At 34.9% G+C, this 23845-nt stretch overlaps 1 pseudogene; it reads right to left on the minus strand.

Annotated features, from left to right (window-relative positions):
• Positions 1–8410: 8410 nt before the first annotated feature.
• LOC131149365 (octanoyltransferase LIP2, mitochondrial-like) lies at positions 8411–23176 on the minus strand (annotated as a pseudogene).
• Positions 23177–23845: the final 669 nt, after the last annotated feature.

A 23845-nucleotide genomic window follows, 5' to 3' on the forward strand; every position in this document is an offset into this window, starting at 1 on the left:
AAAAATGTGAAGGAATCCACTTTTTCTTGTTTGGTTATCAAGGAAAGTAAGAAAGATAACAAAAAATATTCTTAATCATTGAACAAAAATTTATTTTAGACACCATTTACATTTGATTTTAAGCACACTAAATTAAAATTTTGTTTTTAGTAGTATTTGGCATAAAGGAAAAATAAATATAATGAAAAATGAATTTTCTTCTTATTTTCTTTTTCCCAACCAAAACCCTTGATTCAAGCAGACTCTTATGGTTTGTTTGAATCAAGGATTTCACTTGGAAAAAGGAAAGGAAAGAAAAATAACGTGGAAACTCATTTTCCATTGTATTTTTCTTCTATATTAAATTTTATTACGAATAAAAGTTTGTTTTTATATGATTAAAAATTGAGAAAAATTAAATATTAATGATGTCTAAAATCAAAATTTTATTTGTGAATTTAATATATATATATATATATATATTCACTTTTTTCGATAATCAAAATGAAAAACGTAGATTTCTTGATATTTTCCTTTTTCTAATATTTTTTGAACTTCAAACGGGACTTTAATAGACTTCACTTTACTAGAAAAAAGATGGAAAATTCTTTTACCTTTCTTTGTTTAATTTACCTCGTTCGGAGAACTAAAATGTAGATGATTATTTACATTGATTAAAAAACATCCAAACTTAAATTTATCAGAGAAAGGAAGAAATTCACGTAAAAAGCTCATCCAAATCTCTTTCTTTTCTTTTGATTTCATATACAGCTTCATTGGAAGAATTTCTTTGTTTGGCTTGTAGTATCTGTTCTCTTCACTTCTCAAAACTTACAGAATGCATACATGGTAAAATGATACTTGGGACATTTAGTTGTGGAAAAGAATTTTCAATTTCATTGTTTTTAGTTTTTCGAAGATCAAATCAGCAACCTTATTTTCTAAGTCTTCGACATTTATAAGAAAAATTTGAAAAACAATGAAAGATATGACTATCTTCGACAAGCCTAGCTTTCTCAATGAAATAAATTATTAATCACTGTATAAACTATGAACTGATGAATTGGTTTTACAATCATATAAGGATTCAATGGATGAGAAGCTTTGATTCTCAATTCTAGAGGAAGCCATCCATTTAATGCATTGATGAAAGATTCTAGATTCATTGTATTAGTGGACCCAAAGCCCCTTCAACCATTGCTTTTGATCTTAAAATGTATATTGATGCTCAAAACGTTAAAGGCATTTTTATTTATGGTAAATAATTATTATTTTTTAGTTTTAATTTTTTTAAAGTTTTTTAGTATTTACATGAAAAGAAAAGCTGGATAACAATAAAGAGATTTTCTTTTTCTAATTTTTTTTACGTTTGTCGAGGTTTCTATATAAGTATTGAAAATTTAGACATTTAAAAAAAATCATTTTGATGATGAAAAATATTTTTCATAGCTAAAAAGATTGCAATGGTTACACCCGTCAGTAACAAATGAAAATGAGGTAAGCTTTATGCAAGCATCCATATCTATAAGAAGGGAAGTTGATAGACATCTTTTTGGATGATGCATTAAAGTCAGCGTAAGTCAACAAATTGAATGCTTGAACTTAGTTGGACTCAAAAACTTTAAGTTTGAAATTGAATCAATTCAAAATAAGTCAAGTACATGAACTCAATTTTATTTAATTTTATTATACAATAATATTAATTGTAAGTCAATATATACATGACATAATATTAGATACATTTATAAACTATATATTGTGTCACTTTAAAATAATAAAAGTTGCACAAGGGTTGCAAAATAATATAACTTAATAGCTCGAGTTTAATTCAAACTCAAATAAAGTCGAGGCTAACTGAACTACGACACAAATTGAGCTTACACCGACCTATTTTGTAACTCGAGTCAGTTTGACTCACTTTGTAACTCGAGCCGATTTGATTCACTTAAATCTCTAGTTGCATTGTTTTTTCTTTCTTCTTTTTTTTAAAGGACATTAAATTAAGAGACCAGTAGAGGGACTCAATATAACATCAAAAAATAAGAACGTAAATGGATTTGGCTTAGTGAATATCTTTCCTCAATCCCCTGATTTGGTAAATAAGGGGGACATGTATATACATTCTTGCTAGGAAATCGCTCCACCCAACCTAAGCAAAAGTCGTAAATATGTTATTTTTTTCAGTTAATTATTTATGGCTTCTAAATATATTGTTTTAATTTAATTTATTTTATATTAATCTACTAACAAGATAATGTTATCTATAATTTTGTTATAATTATAGTAAATTATGTTATTTTAATAATAGACTTTTTTTAAAAAAAAAAAACTATACTTTATTATAATTGGTGGGGTAGATTCGGGTTCCCAATGAGAGACCGATCTTTTAATTAGTCGGGATGGGGATATAAATAATTCCCATGGCTGGTTCGGCATGGTAAATAAGATGAATAATTCTGGTATGGGTGATTTCGAATTCTATTTTTCCTGTTTCAAATTCGTCCCATTTACATCCCGAAAAGTCATTAGCTTTTCAAAAAATGCAAAAATTATCCCTTTTTTTTTTTTATATATATTAAAACTAAGAGGTTGGTGGAGAGGCCCAATGTAGCAGAAGAGAAGTCATTAGCTTTTCTTTTCAAAGAGCACAAATCAAAAAGATGTGAACTTAAACACAGGGTCAGTTGCAGATAAACTCCGAAGGACAGCCTCAAAAAGAGGAAGCTTTTGAGAGAGAGATAAAAGTATTCAGCGGCACAGCTGTTACAAATCACATTATTGTCTTTACATGTGCAGTTCTCTTTTCACCGGGCGTTACTAAGATGGTAAGACTTTGCATGGAACAGTGTCTGTATGTGAACTCTTCACATGAAACCACATGCACAAAGCTAAGAGAAGACAAAAGACACCAAATGCTCATGTGGGCATGTCATCATTCTTGAACTCTTCCTGCAAAGTAAAAATTTTATATTGAAAATAGCAAGTAGAGACACACAGGAAAAGGTTAATGGTTGCTGTAAGCCCCCACACTGTCAATTACTGAAGAGGAACTTGTTAGATTACCATATTACCTAAAAGTTTAAGTTGTTAGGTTGTGAGCCAACAATGTATATCAAACTTTAACACTCCCCCGCACGTGCAGCCCGATAGCACGTGGAGAGATAAACAGATGACAAATAATGTCATCGAATAAAGACGAGCGATAAGATTAGAACCCAAGACCTCCTAGTAACCAGAGCTCTGATATCATGTTAGATTACCACTTTACTTAAAAGCTTAGACTGTTAGGTTGTGGGCCAACAATGTATATTAAACTTTAACAGAACTGATGACTCTGAAACAGGACGAACTTAGTTCTGTAAATACACTTCTCATCTCATCCAAAGGAAATGTTTCCAAACTTGAAGAACTAAACGAATGGCATACAGAACTTGAAATTAAAGGAAGGTCCAAAAGCCAAAACAGAAGTCACGGTAGATCTTGTTCAATTCTACTACCTACCTAACACCCAAAAAAAATAAAAAGAAAAGAAATGGTGACTGCAAAAATGAGGAAAGAGAATGAATTTGATTTCTCTTTACTGCTTAGATCTACAAACAAGTGTGGCTGAAAGCTACTAGTTCTGTGTAGGATTTGGAATGCTAGATGGCACCTTCCTCAAACTTGCCTCTACATATCACCGGGAATGTTTTCTCCATCCATTTAACTTGTTCAGATTTGCAGAAATTTAAGTCACAGAAACTAGAAGTCTCCTTGACTGATGTTCTTCTCTTGGATGAACCTGTCTTCTTGCATGGTGCAGAGAAAACATAAGAAAATGAATGAGAATGAAGGCAAAGAGAGCAAGCATAGATTTTTGGCTGGTTCTCAAGATGGTGTCTGTGTGAAAAGAAGAAGACATTAACAGAGAATTCAAAGGAAGGTCTGGGCTGGTATATATGAAGAGTTCTTTTAAAGAAAGATGGCCATGCATGCTTGTCACATGCAATTTGTGCCCAACATTATATATAGAGTAACAGACCCCACTCGTTCATACTCTTCTTATCCATTCTTGGGGATCAAATTGAACTTCCTTCTCCCTTTTCTGCAAAGGATCAGAAGTACCTAGCCAAGATTGGCAATGGCACATAAAAAGAAAAGTTTGAACTTTTAACTGTCGATAAACAGGTTTGAGGATGCTCCTACACATACGTCTTAAGGCCAAACCTTTGGTCATATTCAACTCTAGTCATTGCAGAAAAATACTGGAGGAGATCAAAATTTTCAAGCCCAAAACAGGGCATATATATGAATACAAAATGTTATCGTAAAAAGATGAATATAGAAGTGCAGTGTCAGGTTTCGGATTACGTTTAGAAAATTCTCGATACAAACCTAATTTGATTGGTTCGGTCTTGGTTACATTTCCCTTTACTATAGTCATTTTGTCTGGAAACGTTAATTAAGAATCCTTGACACCCACAAATTCCATGCCATGGGGGCATCTAGGATTTCAAGAGAATCCATTCTGCCTATAAAACACTTTTATCTATTTCTTTGATAATTCGGATGCTCAAAATAATAGCATTCTTCTTCCAAGTATAGAATTCCCAACCGGATACCTCATTAGAAATATTTTACTGATTTCATTTATTTTACAGATTTCATCCCCATTCTAGTTTAGTAGGTTGGAACTAGGAAGCACCATAACATGTGCTGATGTATTGACTATTGTATTTCTGTGGCTTCCCTGCAATCTTGAAAAATAAAAAAATTTCATGTGATTAAACACATGGCACCAAATCAGTCATACTATTCTTCTGTCCTTTCTCAATAGATTATACATCTTGAGTAATAGTTTAGTACTCCTAATAAGTGATATGAGAAAATGTTCTTCTTTCCTTCTACCATTACAGTGTCATCTAAATTCACTATCACCCATGAAACAAAATAGAAGTTGGTTTGGCTAGAAAAACAACAACAACAACAATAACAAAATCAAGCCTTAGTCCCACTAAGTGGGGTCGGCTATATGAATCCTTTTCCGCCAATTTATGCGATCATAGATCATTTCTTTTGATAAATTCAAGGATATTAAATTTTTACTCACTATCTCCTCCCAAATTATTTTAGGTCTACCCCTACCTCTTCTACTGCCCCCCACAGTAACTAAGTCACTCTTCCTCACAAGTGCACTATGTGGCCCACGTTGCAAGTGTCCATACCATCTGAATCGTCTCTCCATTATCTTATCTTCTATAGGAGCTACACCTAACTTACCATGAATATGTTTATTCTTTAATTTATTTTTCAATGTTATACCACTCATTCATCTAAGCATTCTCATCTCAACAATTTTTACTTTTTGGATATTATGTTTCTTTGTCACCCAGCATTCCAATCCATATAGCATAGCTGGTCTTATAGCTATCTTATAAAACTTTCCTTTCAATTTTAAGGGTATCCTACGATCACATAGCACACTTGAAGCACTTCTCAATTTTACCCAACCTGCTTTAACTCTATGCATTACATCATCTTCAATTTCTCCTTCAGCTTGCATAATAGATCCAAGGTATCGAAATCTACAAGTGTTATTTATTTCTTCATCATCAAGTTTAACTTTGTCTCCAATATTCCTCCTATCATTACTAAAATTACATTTCATATATTCTGTCTTATTTCTACTAATCCTAAAACCTCTAAATTCCAAAACTTCTCTCCATAATTCTAACTCAACCTCTACTCCGTCCATAGTTTCATCAATTAATACAATATCATCTGCAAACAACATACACCATGAAACCTCCTTTTGAATACTCTTAGTCAATTGGTCCATCATTAAAGCAAAAAGATAAGGACTCAAAGCAGATCCTTGATGTACACCTATGGTGATTGGAAATTCTCTAGTTTCTCCATCTATAGTCCTTACACTAGTCATTACTCCATCGTACATATCCTTAATGACATTAGTATACCTACTACATACACCCTTCTTTTCTAAAACCTGCCATAAAACTTCCCTAGGTATCTTATCGTATGCTTTCTCAAGGTCAATAAATATCATATGCAAGTCCCTCTTCTTTTCCCTAAACTTTTCCATTAATCTTCTTACAAGATAAATAGCTTCTATGGTAGATCTCCCTAGCATAAAACCAAATTGATTTTCTACGATCTTCGTTTCTAGCCTTAATCTTTGTTCAACTATCATTTCCCATAATTTCATCGTATGACTCATAAGTTTAATTCCACGATAGTTATTACAATTTTGAATACCTTCTTTATTTTTGTATATAGGTATTAAAGTACTTTTCCTCCATTCATTTGGTATTTTCTTAATTTTTACAATTGTATTAAATAAATAAGTTAACCATATAATCCCATTATTACCTAAGCATTTCCAAACTTCAATTGGGATGTTATCTGGTCCCATAGCTTTCCCATTTTTCATCTTTTTTAGTGCAAACTTAACGAATAACTCTAATTTTATAAATAAATCTTATATTTTTAGTCTTTTTCCTTATTTGACAATTATAAGTTTAAAATTTCTACTTGGTTTTCGGTAAACAACTTACTACAATAATTTCGCCATCTTTCTTTAATGTCTTCGTCCTTAACCAAGACAATATCATCTTCACTTTTTATACATTTTATATTTTCTAAGTCATTGTTCTTCCTTTCTCTAGCCTTAGCAAGTTTAAATATATCTTTTTCCTCTTTTTTTGTACCTAATCTATCATACAAACTATTAAATGATCTATATTTAACTTCACTAATGACTTTTTTTGCATTTTTTTTGCCTCCTTATAGTTTTCAAAGTTATCTCTATTTCTACATTTTTGCCACATTTTATACCAAATTCTTTTTGCCTTTGTGATTTTTTGTACATCTTTATCCCACCACCAACTCTCTTTGCTATTCGAGAATCTTCCCCTTGATTCACCTAAAATCTCTTTTGCTATCTTTCTAATGGAGCTAACTAATCTATTCCAAATAGTATTTGTATCTATCCCATCCTCTACGGACCAATCCCCATCTTTGATCATTTTATTTTTAAATTTTATTATATTTTTTCTTTTTAGGTTTCACTATCTAGTTCTCTTATATTGGTTTATTTTATCATTTTTTTTTCCATTTTTTAATACATATATCTAACACTAAGACTCTATATTGTGTGGTTAGGTTTTCACCTAGAATAACTTTACAATCCTTACATGATAAACGATCTACCCTCTTAGTTAAAAAATATCTATTTGACTTCTATTTTGTCCACTTTTAAAGGTTATTAAGTGTTCTTCTCTCTTCATAAAGCAAATATTCATTATATTAAAATCATATGACATAGCAAAGATTAAGATCATCTCCCCAAACTCATTTTTGTCTCCATATCCATACCCTCAATGTATCATCTCATAATTTTTATTATCTCTTTCAACGTGTCCATTCAGATCTCCTCCTATAAATATTTTCTCAGTCCCTTGTATGCCTTGTATAATACTATCCATATCTTCCCAAAATTGTCTCTTAAGATTTTCTGCTAAGCCAACTTGAGGAGTATAAACACTAATGATATTTATTATCTCTTGTCATAATACCATATTAATTTTTATAATTCTATCATCTACTCTAGTTACATCCACAACGCTATCTTTTAAGTTTTTGTCTATAATAATGTCTATTCCATTTTTATGGTTTTCTTTTCCAGTGTACCAAAGTTTAAATCCTGATTTGTCAATTTCTCTAACTTTCTCCCCCACCCACTTAGTTTCTTGAAGGCAAATTATATTAATTCTTCTTTTGATCATTGTATCTACAATGTCCATGTTTTTACCCATAAGTGTCTCTACATTCCAAGTTGCTAATCTAATCCTAATTTCCTGAACTAACGTCTTTACCTGCCCACATCCAGAACGATGTAGGAACTCTTGCATATTTGACACCATACCCAGGCGCCAACACGGCGCGTCGCTTCGGGGCGACGACCTAGCTTACCCTCGCCCACTTTTCGCTACATCCAGGTAGTTCAAGTGCAATGCGTCGCCCATATAGGACGCCCCAGCAAATATTCGGTAAAGATTCATATCATAATGATCTGACAAATTTTACGCTGGCTGTCAGCTACCTAACGCAACCCTCCTTTACCCGGGCTTGGGACCAACTCTGCGTGAAAAAATTAGAACATTAAGTGCTGCCCTCTTTTAGTAAAATAAAAAAAGTCTTCTTTTGGCTATGCAAAAGGGGGGCGGGGGCAACCAACGTAGCAACTACCCTAGGTGTTACCATAATGGCTCCCTCTTGCTGCAATATGTCCAGATTAAGCCATTGCTACCCGGCCAGAAGCCAAGATTGTCATCACAGCACCACCAAAGCACTAGGGATCTAGTAGAACTGGATTTACTAGACTTCTGTAAGATATGCAAACAAAACATCCTTCAATAACCAAAACTTCAGGTGGAACAAAGTTTTCAAAATATACAATTCACTAAGGTCCAATGTCTCAAATTACGCAAAACGTAAAACATTTTTTTACATCTAATTAGAAACTCTTAGAATAAGTTGTGCCTTTAAAATTGGATACATTGCAATTTAAACTTGTGCAAATAATCATATAATTTTCTTTCCCTACAACGACAATCATTATTTTTATTTATCCAACAATATAGATGCACCATCTTTCCAAATTAGACTAGAAAACCCAAATAACCTAGCAAAACAAGAAATCAACTGATCCTGAATGACTTCTTCAGTAGGAAGCACGAAATTTGTCTCCCTTCTCAAAGAAGTAACTTCTTTATCTGCAATTCCACAAGGCACAATATGCTTGAAATAGTTCAAATCAGGGTCAATATTAAATGCCAACCCATGAGAGGTAATCCCGGATGAAATTCGAACTCCAATTGCACCAATCTTTCTCTCTCCAACCCAAACCTCAGTTTCACCTTTCGTCCAGCCTGTGCTTTAACGCCATATACAGATGCCAATTCAATCATAGTTAACTCAAGTTTCTCAACATACATTCGAGCACCCACTCCAAGATCCCGAAGAGAAATGATGGGATATAAGATGGCTTGATGGGGACCATGAAATGTAATGTCTCCTCCCCTTTGAGTGTAATGAAGTTCAGCTCCAATAGTTTGAAGTTCAGATTGCGAGACTAGCAAATTGTGATCAGTTCGCCGTTTTCCAAGAGTATATGTAGGTGGATGCTGTAGGGACAAGAGAGTATTTGAAACCTTATTAGTTTTTCTATTGGAGACCATCTTGTCCTGCAGCTTAAGTGCATCCAAGTAGCTGATTGTACCCATTTTCCAAACCTCAAGACTTCGAGGAACTTTCATTATCTGTAGATCATGGTACGACAAATGCAATATTCATATTATATAAGCATTCACCAATTTCACCCATCACAAAACTGAAAAAATAAAGGCGATTACAACTATGTTCTAACACATATTTAAAAGGAGCATATGCAAAAGCACTTCAAACACAATAAGCTACAAAGTAGGATGACTAAAATTTTTAAGCATTGGGCAACGTATACACATACACATAAAAGAAACATGATCATCAAGTTTGGCTTCATTTAGTCACTATGGAACCAACACCAAAACGTAAAAACTAAATAGAGAGAAACTAATGCTATTGAATAATTGGGTTTAATGGGAGACCTGATCTCAATGATAGGTCTCTCCCTTTAGTTATAATACATGTCAAAGTACATACCAATGATCATAATACCCTTACTGACTCTCCCTTATTAACATAACACTAATATACTAATAATGCTAAGGCTCTAATAAACATCAACACTCCCCCTCAAGATGGAGCATATATATCATATGCTCCTAACTTGTTACAAATGAATTCAACACGAGCACCCTCCAGGATTTTAGTAAATAAATCAGCAAGTTGCAAATTAGACTTAACATAAGTGGTGGTAATGAGCTTCCACACAAGTTTCTCCTGAAAAAGTGGCAGTCATCTTCAATGTGTTTTGTCTGCTCATCGAAGACCAGGTTGGAGGCAATATGAATGGCAACTAGATTATCACACATCAGCTCCATAAACTAAGAACGTGGAAAACTCAATTCTTCTAACATGTTCTTCAGCCAAACAAGTTCACATGTAGTGTGATCCATGACCCTACACTTTGACTTAGCACATGAAATTACCACCACAATTTGCTTCTAACTCCTCGAAGGAATCAATTTTCCACCAACAAAGATATAGCACTCAATTGTGGATCTTTTGTTGGAAGGAGACCTAGCCTAATATGTTAAGCGTCCTAGCCTGGGAGTATATAGAGTTAAAGGGGGGTGAATGGACTCTTTTTGCGTGTTTTGATTTTCTCTACAAAATAAAACTCTTAGCAAGATTGCAAGCAATTATATCACAATATATATAATATAAATTAAGCACAAGACAAATAAAATAAAAAGAAGGGTAGAGAAAAATCAACACCAAGATTTTTACGTGGTTCGGCATCAAGCCTACGCCCACGCCTTAACACCAAGCCAAGGATTCCATAATCCACTAAGGATACTCCTTCACCGACGAAGAAACCTTACAAATCGGGAACAAATCCCTACCATGCTCACCAAGAGCCTTCACTTCGGTTCACAAAGAACATTCACCAAACGGTTCACAAAGAACCTCACAAGAAGAAGATGAATTACAAGAAGATGCTCCTCAAAATGAGCTGATATCAATTATAATGCAAACCTCACACTACTCTCTAAAAAAATGATTCAAAAAAGATAAATGAACAAGAGAGATTGAGCACTTGTGAATGAATAACAAAGAGGTTTTGTATAAAATGATATTTTTTCACTATAAACTTGTATAAATCAACAAAACCATAATAAACAAGTCTAAGGACTTGTATTTATAGTCAAAAACCCTTGCTAGTCATTATTTAAACGTTGGGAGCAAATCCCAAAAGAAACTAACCGTTTTCTAGCTGTTGGTGCGCTATTCACGATACTAATCGTCGATTAGTGGCCCCATTCGTAGACGAGTAACACTCTACCAGCAATCGTTAACATTCTGCCTTGATTCGTCGACGAGTTGCACCAATCATCGACAAGTGTCCCAAATCAGAAAAAGTCATCAACATAAAAGTTGTGGGATTTTTTCTTAACTTTCCATAGACACCAAGATCGTCCTTTTTGGACTTTTCTAACAAAATTTATGCCCCAAATACCGAAGGGTGATCAAGAAATTTGATAGGTGCATAACTGAGGTTTTAAACCCAACCAAGATCAAATTTGTAAAAAATTATAACACTAATATAATTTAGAACTTGTCCTATTGAAATTTCTTTTGAATATAAGATATATTATTTATGAAAACACATTTAAAAGCTTATTTTGATATCTTATATGCTAGTATGTCATTTATAAAAATATACTTGACTTTCTTGAGGCTTTAGGACACAAAATATGCTTTGAAAAAACTGGGACAAAGTATGAAGAAGTTTATAAAACCAAGATGTTGAAAACTTGTCCCTTAAGAAATTATATTTTGAATTTAGGATTCTTTTGACAAACTCTTTAAATTAACTTTGAAAACTATGAATGGTGAGTTTGTGACTTAAGTGACATCCTATAAACTCATGTGTCCTAGTATGCATATGCAATTTGCTCAACTCTTGCTCAAAAATCATGTGTGAAACAAAAACCGCAAGAGTTACAAAGACTACTACTTCAAACACTCCAAAATATAAATAATTCTACAATAATCTTCCTTAGATGTGCTTGAATCCTTTCCGAGTGAGTGTCTTTTTTATCTTTCCTACTTGATGTCAACTCGGTCCAATCTTTGCCTTTGATCCAGTACTTCATGTACAAATACCTGTACTAAATATGATCTGCAAAGATAGGAAAACACTAGGAACAACAAATAGGTTAATATCATCAAAACATATTAAATATGATAGTGTAGCCACCCAGGCTAACAATCTCTCCCTTTTTTATGATGTTTAACCTATTAAGAATTTACTTAATCTTTGCATTTGTGATTATATTTATCATAACTTAACATGATGATAAACTTATCATCAAAACAAGACAATTAAACTCATGTAGCCTCCAAGGCTAACACAATCTACATCAGTATATCCTTGAAAATGAGTGTGACTTTGATCTTGATATGAGAGACCTCTCCCAAGTGCACCTTTGAGATATCTCAAGATGAGAATTACTACATCCCAATGACTTATTCTCGGAAAATCAAGAAATTGACTCACAACACTTGTTGTAAAAGATATATCCAACCAAGTGACTGTGTGATAATTCAGTTTTCCAACAAGTCTATGATACCATCTTGGGTTGGGCAACAAATCACTTATATCTAGCACTAGCTTACTGTAAGGATCCATAGGTGTATCAATGGGTTTGGATCCCAGAAGTCCAGTCTCATCTAAGAGATCAAGAATATAATTCCTCTGTGACAAGACGACTCCTATACGACATCTCGATACTTCAATACCCAAGAAGTACTTTAATGATCCCAAATCCTTTGTCTAAAACTTAATCCACAAGAAATGCTTTAGGCTTTGGATGTCTTGATTATCATCACTAGTAATCACAATATTATCCACATAGACAATAGGCCGAATCCATTCGGATGGAGTATGACAATAAAATACACAATGATCTATTACACTATTGAAGGCCAGAAAAGTATTACAACACTAAATCAACCAAATCATTCCTGGGAGACTGTTTTAAACCATATAGCGACTTCTTGAGCCAACACACCAAACCTAACTCACCTAAGCAACAAAGCCAGGAAGTTGCTCCATGTTATAGACATCTTATTGGAGATCATTTTGTAGGAAAGCATTTTTCACGTCTAACTGGTGTAGAGTCCAATGATAGGTGGTGGCTAAGGAGATGAACAAACCCTTTAATCGAACCATGGAACCATCTAGATTGACCTTCATAATGTACATCCAACAACAACCAACCTTAGGCTTATCAAGAGGAAGAGGTAACAACTTTCTAAGTACATTATCTTGTAGCACTTGCATCTCTTTAGTCATTGCATTCATTCACTCAAAATGGGACAAGACTTGAGAAATAGACTTTACAAAAGCAACAAAAGATAGAGTAATAAGTACTAACAAAATAGTAGTATGAGTATGACAAAAAATCATAGGAAACTAAATTAGAAAATGGATGTTGGGTATATGTGTGTTTCCTTTTCAAATAACAATCAAAGGATCAACCGCTTGGGGAAGAGGATCTTCTAACAAGGGAACTGGAGACGTAGAAGTGGAAGCTAGAGGAGGCTCTCCTTTCTTGAGTTGTCGTGCATACACTTGTACATTAGGATGATCGAAGAGACTAAGACTCAAACTAGATGAAAAATGTAGGAAGACTAGACAGAGGAAATAAGTTAGGATCAAGACGGCTAGGCAGAAGAAGGGACCCATCAAGGTCAACGAAACTCAAAGAATCAGGATAGGAACAACCTAGAAACATACATATGATAGCACAAGGATCCAATGTATCCCTTTTTGGATTCAACAAATAAACATAGGACACAGAACTTAATATACAAGGAGGAAGGGAGAACACAGGAGCCTTAGGGAAGATAATTGAATATGGGATTTTACCACCAAGGATAGAAGATGACATTTTATTGATAAGAGAGTAAGTAGGTGAACAAAGCATCACTCCAAAAAACTTTGGAAACATTCATTTGATACAATATGGTTTGAGTGACTTCAAGAATATGCCTGTTTTTCTGCTCTGCAAATCCATTTTGTTGTGGAGTGCAGGTAAAACATGATTGATGGATCATGTCAGAGTTAGTCATATAGATAGTGAATTAAGTACTGAAGTGATTCTTAGAATTATCACTACGACGTATCTAGACTAGCATATGAAACTGAGTCCTTATTAAAAAACAAAAAGCACAAAAGATATTAAAAAACTAAAAACGATCTTTCGTGAAGTACAACCAAGTCATTTTGCAGTAGTCATCGACAAATGTAACAAAGTATCAAAACCCCAACTTTGATAAGACATGACTAGGATCCTACACATCAAAATGGATTAACATAAAAGGGCTAACAGTTCTTTTTTTGGCTTGAGAGGCAAAGGGAACATCATGATGCTTTCCTAATTAACAAGACTCACTGTCAAGGTAAGATACAAAAACTCAAAGTAGAACCTAGCTGTTTTAACTTGTCCAATGATGGATGACCAAGGCGACAATGAATTTGATCTAGTGTGGAACCCACACTACAGGCAATAGGAGAAGAGAACGATTAGAAGTAGTAAAGTCCACCAGCCTCATGTCCTGTGCTGATCATCCTCCTCATCTTTATATCCTGAATAAGAATAAAATCAAGAAAGAAGATTACAAATCAATTTAGTAACTTTATAATTTTGCTAACATACTTGAGATTGAAGAGGGATTTAGGAATGTTGAGAACAGAATAAAGAGAGACAAATAGAGTAGGATTTACTGTTCCTACTCCATAAAAACAAGGGTAACTTGAGATAGATTTTTAGAATACCGAAGGGTAGAAAATAAGTTGGTACTGTCATATGGTCAATAGCAGCAGAGTGATAACACAGGGACTAGTGGGAGAGATACCGGATGACATAACGATGGTATGATTACTTTTCTAAGCAAAAGATGCAATTTGATGAGATGCTTGTTGGGGTGTCAGATATTACAGGAACCTTGAATACTCCTCTGAGACAGTTATAGCACGTTGTTCACTCCAACAGGTAACTGAAGATGGAGACACTTTTGGGATTTGGGAACTCCATCCCAACACACATACAACGTCAATAAAGCAGCAGATAAAAAATACACAATTCACCAACTCAATCTCAAAATACACAACCTTCAACAATTGATGTGAACCACAAACTCACAATGTACGAATCAAAAACACAACAAATACCACTTTTTCAGGCCCAATAGACTCAATAAACATTAGCTTCGGAAAGCATCAAACAACCATTCCCTGGGCGTTGCACATGAGCAACTAAAAAAGGTGAGATCTTTGGACAAAAAACATAACAAAAAACTTCAATTATATGTTAACAGAGGCATTTGAGCACCGCTGGATGAATTCCTGCCTGAAATTGGCATCATGCACTGGCGTGTGGAGCCTGCCCTAGGTACGTGAGGGCACGTAAGGGACAGTCTGGAGATGGGATTTCAGTGGGGAAAGGTCGGCAGTGTCTGTGGGTGACTATGGTGTTACTTTTCCAAAAATCAATAGTGGATTTTGTGTCCCTGAACTGGTAGTCACCCAGGAAATTTCCAGGGACTGCTCTAGCTTCTGGCAACTGCTGGCTGTTTTATTAGGGCTCTATTGTTGCTGGAAATTCTTCTATGATGGTAGGCATGGAGCAAATATATGGTTTTAGGCTTCGGTTTTGATGGTGGCTGTAACAATTAGGGTTTAGTTCTCAGAATCATGCTCTGATACCATGTTGAATAATTGGGTAAAATGACTGGAAGATCTAATCACAATGATAGGTCTCTCCCTCTATTTATAATATATGTCAAAGTACATTCCAATGACCATAATACCCTTACTAACTCTCATTTATTAACATAACACTACACACTAATAATGTCAAATGACTAAGATTACCATCAACAAATGCAAATAAAAAGAAATTGGTATAAACTAGGGATTTTCAATTGTTTGCTTTTCAAAAGTTGGTATCAAAGAAGTAGATGCGAGAAAAATATTGGAAAATAACAAATAACACAAATGGGTAGCTAACTTCTTCCCCATTATAGGCAAGGAAGTGAATTCTCCGGCAATTAGATACAATGCTCTTTAGCACTATCATTGCATTTGTTCCTTCCTTCAGCTACTTGCTCAACCTCCAACCTCCTCCACCTGTGAGGTATTTCCTCATAGCCTCTCTTTCTCTCCACTCACACACTCTCTTGAAGATGATGATTATGATGACAATGATAAAGCAAATGAACATAGCATCAAAAAATACACACAATAACTTAGAAAAACTACTCTGCTTCCATGTTGTGCACACCCCTCTCCCTGACAAGTATCAGTAGATATAACATTGTGCTAGTGAGGTCATAAGGAATAGTTAGTATCACCTAACTCTTAGGAAAATTTGGTAGAAACACTAGAGAAAAAATTTAAAAATAAAAATAAAAAAAAGGTGCATGTGAGATTCCCGCATATGTATTAATTTCCCCTGATAAAATTCTTCAAATTTTCCATCAAGTGGACACACATATCATAGGCTTAGAAGAGAACTAGAGAGCTCCAGATGTATGGCATACCAATTTTGACAATAATTGTTAGAATTGCACGATTCTCTATTTAAATTGTATGATTTGTATCAAGAAAGGCATAAGTCAGTTCGAATCACATGAAATAATCAAGAAGTCTGTGAAATATGATTCACCAGTGAATAGGGGAATCCAATCGAACATAGGATTCAAATCCAACTCCTCTAAACCCAACTAAAAGATTTTTAAACTTTTCCCTTTTTCATGATGACATTCAATTTTCTATTCACATGAATTTTGTCCTCAAAGAGAGAAGAAAGAAGTCTGTTGGTCCAATCATTCTGCAAGTTTCTTTTCTGCCATTAGATAAGATTAGAAGAAAACCAGAGTTAGAGAAAGAAACCAATCTTGAGAAGAAACCAAAGTTGACTAGGTGGATGAGCTTTTGGTTGGCACATTGGCCTCTGCACTCTCTCAATTTAAAGATCTGATTTTTTTATTAGTTTTTATGTTTTAATAAGTTTTTTATTTACTTTTACTTCTTGTTATAGTTGTTACTTGTTAAAGCAAACCCAATTAAAATGACTTTTTTTTTATCAAACACCATAAAGTTCAATTTTTCATTGTTTCTTATTGATTCATTCCCTTAAAAACCATAAAGTTCAATTTTTCATTAAGTTTTTCTTGATTCCTCTCCTTATTTATTTATTTATATTTTCTAAAGAAAGCATACACGTGAATTTTAATTGTTAAAAAATGTAAACTTGCACCATAAACATGAAGTTTAATTATTTAAAGTTTTTAAGAGGTCCTTATCTTACTTTTTAGAGTATCTTAAACTCTTAGACTTAGTGCTTTAGTTTTTAGTCACATAACATGTTATAGTTTCATAGAAACTGGCTGAACTTCATACATGATAGTAATGGAATGGTTAGATCATGGCATATTTTGTTCATATGGTTAGTTTTCCTTTTATTTTAATATATGTATGAGTTAAATAGACCATTGTACGATTTAGACCTACAAAACTTGCTCCAAAGGCAAGCCCTATACCAATTATCAACATGATTGATCCATATTTGTTGAAATTTCAATGTATTTTACTATTTTACTGGTACATATATGCAAGTCATTTGGAATCAATTTTTCAAATTGTGTATCGAATCTTCTAATTCATTTTGATTCTCAATTCATGAAATTGAGATTTCATATCACAATTTGAATCTTGATTTGACAACCATGATTTGATATCTATACAATATATATACACATACAAATATATAGATAAATAAAGAAATTTATTAGAAAGGGATAAAAAGAGAACAATAAGAACAAAAAAAATGCAAGTATGAAGGCCTATTTGGTTGAGGATTCAATATCCAAATGCTCGTTTTGGAAAATAAAAACAGTAAATAGTTTTCTGCATATTTGTATTCAAAATAGTGTTTGGATTATTAAAGTTGAGTTCAGTTTTCTATAAATAAAATCAAAGAATCTACTTGGTAGTAGCAGGGGTGGGTGGCAGTGGCTGATGATGACGGCCTTTGGCAGTTGGCAGCAGTGATGGGTGGTGGCAATGGGAGGGAAAATGGAGGGGGTGGATGATGGCACTGGCTGGTGGTAGGTGGTGATGATGGCATTGATGGGTGACAATAGGCGGCAGTGGGAGATGATGGGAGGTGGTGAAGGGTGGTGGCTAGTAGAGGTGGGTGGCAGTTGGTGGCAATAAGTGGTGGTGAGCGGTGGCCAATGGTGGTCGGTCGTGATGGGCAGCAGTGCATGGTGATGGGTGGTGGCTGGGGTGGTTGGTGGTGATGGCAGGTGGTAGTGCAAGGTGATGAGCAGCAGTGAATGGTGGTCAGTGGTGATCGGTGGTGGTACATGGTGGTGGTCAGTGACAATGGGCAGTGGTGCATGGTGGTGGTTAGCAGCAGAGGAGTTGGTGAAATGAGATAAGGGTTGGGAGTTTTGGATCATATCCGAATTCACAAGAAACATCATTTTATAAAATCCTAAAATGGGGTTGATTTAACGGGCCTCAAGATATCCTCCCAAATCAAAAGAAGGAAAGAAAACCCAAAATAAAGCAAAGTTAAACAATCCTATCCTCTGCTCTAGATCTGACATAGGTGCCAAAAGAACCAGTCACTGAAACCCACAAAATAAGGAACACCGCTCTATTCCAACCATGTTAAGAGAAGTATCCATATTGAAAGAAAAAATGCTGGCATTTCTCTCCATCCATATACACCAACGGATAGCCAAAATTGAACATCACCCCAAAGCCTCTCTCCTTCCCCTTCCTAAACAACCCTAACCCCTAAACATCATATCCCAAAACATCTCCAAAGAGGAAGGGTACACACACTCTCACAAAAAATACAAAACAACTAACTCCAGAGAGTCCAAGAGAAATGACAATGTAAGAACCAGTGTGAACAGGCCTCTCCACTTGTAAAACAAAGAGCATACTCATCAGGTGATAAATACTTGTTAGGTCTTCATTTTTAAAGCAAGTCATTGGTAATATTTTTTTCCAAGATCACTATTGATGTAAAGGCCTTAATATTAGAAGGAAATTTAGCTTTCCAAATCAAAAAGTAAAGAACAAAAGTCAGTGAGAAAGAAAGATTTACAACAAAAGTCCCCAAAAAAAGTCTAAAACCCAAACTCTTTTCTCAAAAAGAGCAGAAGTTAGTGAGAAAGATTTACAACAAAAATCCCCAAAAAAAGTGTAAACCCCAAACTCTTTTCTCACTTCCCTAGGGGTGTACAAAAATTACGAAAAACCAAAACCCAGCCAAAACTGGACCACGGTGTTTCGGTTTGGTTTTTTTGTTTTTGGTTTTGGTTCTGGTCCTTAAAAATAGAAAATTTGGGTTTTGTTTATAACCCAAAACTGAAACAAAAAATCAAAAAACAAATTAATTATTAATATATATGAATTTCAATATATAATATACATGTCAAAATCTGGTTATAGACTTATATTTAAATATATTTTACCATAATTGATTCATAACTCTATTTTTACATTAAATTATAATTTTAATTTTCAAATCATTTTCTATTGAAAATTCCGATTTTGATAGAAACAATGAGTCGATGATAGAACCACAAGGGTGGGCTTTTGCAGAGATGGGAAGGCTCCCTCAACTTTCAATTGTTTTATGTGGGACAAAGAGGCTCAAGTTCAATTGTCACCTACTTGCGATTGCCCTATTCCATTGCCACATTGGAAGCGCATGAAAGTGGGTTGTGCTCTCTTGTCCTTATAAATAACCATTGCCCCACCAACAGGTTTTGTAGCTTCCTATAGCTGGGTCTGCGTGATTCTCTACGCGGGCCCACACAATACAGTTCTCTGATTTCAAGGCAGTAATATAATAGTATAAAAATATGTGCAGTAAAGGATTTAAAATATTTTTTTCTATGATGTTTAACTAATCGGTTTAAAAAACAAATCAAACTGTTAAACTAGCAACTCTTTTGATGAGAAAATCATTGGCTTTGGTTCAATATCGGTTCATCATTTTAAAAAACCAAATTTTTCAATTTGGTTTTCGTCATTGGTCAAAACCAAATTGACTACACCGCTACATTCCCCAACAGGCACAAAAAGAATGGACCACATTAATTAAAGGAGCAAGCTTGTTGATCTCTCTTATTAAGGCTCATCACAAAATGAAAATGTACCCAATCTCTTGCGAGAGAAAGAAAGCAGAAACAAGGGTGATTTTTTTTTTTTTTTTTTTTTTTTGATAGAAGAAATAAGGTTGTCATGAAAAGAACATAAGCAAAAGACAGCAGACATGACAGCTAAAGTAGCCTCCCCAATCCAATGATCCTTCAGAAGTGGATTCTCTCTCCATTACCAAAAATATATTGAACATGAGCGGAAAAAAGAGAGAATAAACCTGAGACACAAATTTCCATGGACCTGAATAAGAATATTAACCCCAATTTTAGCATCACACCTGTTCTGAGGAAATCCAAATTTACTGCAAACTACCCTACGCCAAAGAGAGTCAGGTTCTAAAGGGGTACCACAATGACTTCCCCACCAAGGAAATATTTTTGGACACCAAATTACCTAGACCCAAACATCCCTATCTTTTGGACTTTAAGTCAGTAAGCTTACAAGATGATCTCTATCATGCTACCTACTCCCAACCACAAGAAATCCCTCACCAATTCCTCGAATCTTTGAGCCACACATAGGAATTTTGAAAAAGGAGCAGGTAATACATGGGGATACAGAAGGAAAAACATGCATGACCAAGAGTAAGAGTATAAGACCCTCAAGAGGAAAAGGAGGGGGGGGGGGGGGGGGGGGGGGGGGGGAGGGGGAATACGCCTTTCCACCCATTTAACCTCCTAGCAACTCTCAAAAAAACTGGGTCCCAAAAGGAATCAGCAGTAGGGTTACCACCTAAGGGGGCACCTAAATAAGCAATGGGCCAACACAAACACCACAACCAGCTAACCTAGAAAAAGGACTCAAGTTAACCCCAATACCCACAATGCCATTATTAGAGAAGTTAATCTTAGTCCTAAGATCAATTACTTTTCAAACACCTGCAAAATTGTAAACATATTAGAGAAACTACCCATACCATCTGAAAAGAAAAAGAAAGGTGCCATCTGCCAATTGCAAATGCAACATGGATACGTTCTCATACCCACGCTATCGCTTCCATCAAGCCTCTATCGACCCCTCTGTCAATCAATCTACTTAAAGCATTGGCCACAATAGTGAAAAAGAAGGGGATACAGGATCTCCATCTCTCACACCCCTTAGATGCTCTAAACGAGGGTTGATCCCCCCCTGCTCGCTAGAACAGAAAAAGCCACAAACGATAGGCACCCCCTAATCCATTTCCCCTATCTTGCTCCAAACCCTTTTTAGTCTGTCAACCGATCTAAGAAATTGCAAGTATACGATCTTAAGCTCTTTCAAAATCCAATTTCAAAACCAAACCCTTATTAAACATATTTAGAAACCTCATTTGTCACCAAAGTCACATCTAATATCTGTCTATCACCCAAGAAAACACTTTGACAATATGAAAAGGTATCCACAAGACACCAGTCAATCTCTTAGATAATGCTATAATAAAGATCTCATGTACACTATTCACCAGACTAATTGGCCTCAAATCCTTGACTCTAGCAACAAAAACTTTTTTAGGCGCTAGGCTAATAAAAGTTGAATTAATGCTCCAACCACAAAATCCTATCATGAAAAAACTCATGAAGATCTTTGAGACATCTTTCTTCAAAAAATCCCAGCTGTCCTTAAAAAAAAAGGCCATTGTAAACCCATATTGCCCAGGAGCGTTGTCTATCAATTTGAAACACTGCAACCCTAATCTCCTCCGCCACAAAACTTGCTTCTCTAAACACTCTGCTTTCTCTATTAAAATAGGGCACCAACCTAAACCTTCAATCATATCCCTTCCTTTCCGTGCTCCATGGAAAAAGTACCTATAAAAATGAGTAAACATACCAACAATACAATCGGGGTCCCCAGTAATTCTACCCCTATCATCAACGAATCTTTTATAAAATTCCTCCTCTCCCACTTGCCACCTAGTGAAAGATTCTTATATTATAGTCTTGTTCCTTGACCTAATTCATTTTAAGCTTCTGTCATCAATTAACCTCTTTAGCTAAAAGAACATGTTCAAACTCATCAAAAAGTGAACCATTCTACCCACTAAAATGCATGACAGCAAAATCCTCCACGTTGCAAACATTATGCATTGTTCACAATATCTTGCATTTATGATCAAGTTAAAATTATTATATTTAGGTTTTTTTTATGCGTTGGTCATTGAGGCTTGCAAAAATAAAGTCACATAAATGAAAACCCCTACCAATTATGAACTATTATGAATTGATGTACATGAGATGTGGGACCTAGTCAAGTTTCATGACTGTTGTATATTCTGTTTTTTATATAAGAACCCAACCCTGAAATCAGTACAGCGTGAACACAAGGCATGTAGGTGTTGGCCACTAAAACCTCCAATTATTCCCACATGGACACATTATTCCATTCATCAAGATACAGCAATAGTATTGTTTAAATGCACCGTGAAAACAAATACAATTGTTCAACAAACTAAGCACTCCAACGGAGGTAACAGCTATAGCCATGAAAATGCAGAGCAAAAGACCAGCTTTAATACTCAGATCCGTTAAACAGAGCCGAATGCAAAAAACTACTTCTCCCAGTCAGTAACCTGTATCAAAGCTGCTTTGGGCATTTTTATTCTTCTACAAATATTTTATCCAATGTAAGCATGTAACAGAAGTACCCTCCTATTTTCCCAATGCAAGAAAAGGCATTACAATTGATATATATTCACGGCCTAGAATGAAAAGTTGTAAATTTGCGCTGTGTTAAACAAATCATCGGGTGTGTGAAATGTCGATATGTTCCCTCCTCCTCCCCTTCCTTCGCAAGCACAACCAATTTCACAACCCAAAAGAAAATGTAAATAGGGAAAATTGAAAAAGAAGATATGCAAAACTGGCATTTGGGAACCTACATCATATGTCTTCTGATGTGAATTGGGGGTTCATGGAGGCTTCCATTTGTGTTCTTAAGAACAGAGAAGCAGCAACTTTTCAAGATGAAATTGAAGAAACCTCACCTCACCTCAGGTTGATGAGTTCGGTTGAGCATCCGAGCGAAAATCTCACAATAATCTCGGTTGCGAATCGGATCGCTTCGTCTTCAAAAGCATAGAGAGAGAGAATGAGTGCTGATGGAACTGATATCTAGCGCTTCGAAGCCCATCAGATTTGCTATTAATAATTTACAGGTTTGGCACAGGCCCCCACCTCTTCCCTTTGTTTCAACGGAAGTGGCGGCGAAGGCGGCAGTGGTAAGGGAGGCGGCGAGGATGGCGGCCGACGGCGGCCTGGTTCCGTGCTTGGCTTCTATTTCCATCGAAGGAGTAAAAAAAAGTTTATTTCATTTTATGAATAAACAAGTGACGTAAATTTTTTTAAAAAAATATTTGTCACATTATTTTGAAGAATTGATTTTAAATTAATTAAAGTTATAGGTGTTATAAAAGATGTAAAAATAATAATAAATAGAAAATTAAATAAGACGGGAAAGAAATTTTAAGCTGTTCGGATATACCTACTCCACGGGTGGATAAGATCACAACTTCACTATTTTGCAGAAGAATTACAAAATAATACGCAATTGGTCTTATACAAAATATCTCTCTCTACTTTCTTTTATATCGCTCATCTTTCTTTTCACTTCTTTCTTTCTCTCTTCTTCTTTCTTCTCTTCTATTCTTACAATACTGGCTATGTAGGAGGAGACATTTATAGTTTTCACAAGCAAACTAATGTTAACTTTATTAGTGCAAACATATAGGGTAGATTCACATAGGGACATAATTAGTGTAGACATATGGAGCATGTTCATGGGGACATGAATTAATACAGATATATAAGTAGGTTCATGTGGACATGAATTAGTTCAGACGTATAGGGCAGGTTCATAAAAATATAAAAAGGTAGACAAGATATGAATGAATGATAGCCACCTCATCCATTCATAACACTCCCCATTGACTATCACTCATATATCTAGTATGAGACCTTGACTGAG

The sequence above is a fragment of the Malania oleifera genome, chromosome 2 (assembly GCF_029873635.1).
Source record: "Malania oleifera isolate guangnan ecotype guangnan chromosome 2, ASM2987363v1, whole genome shotgun sequence".
Lineage (NCBI taxonomy): Eukaryota > Viridiplantae > Streptophyta > Magnoliopsida > Santalales > Ximeniaceae > Malania > Malania oleifera.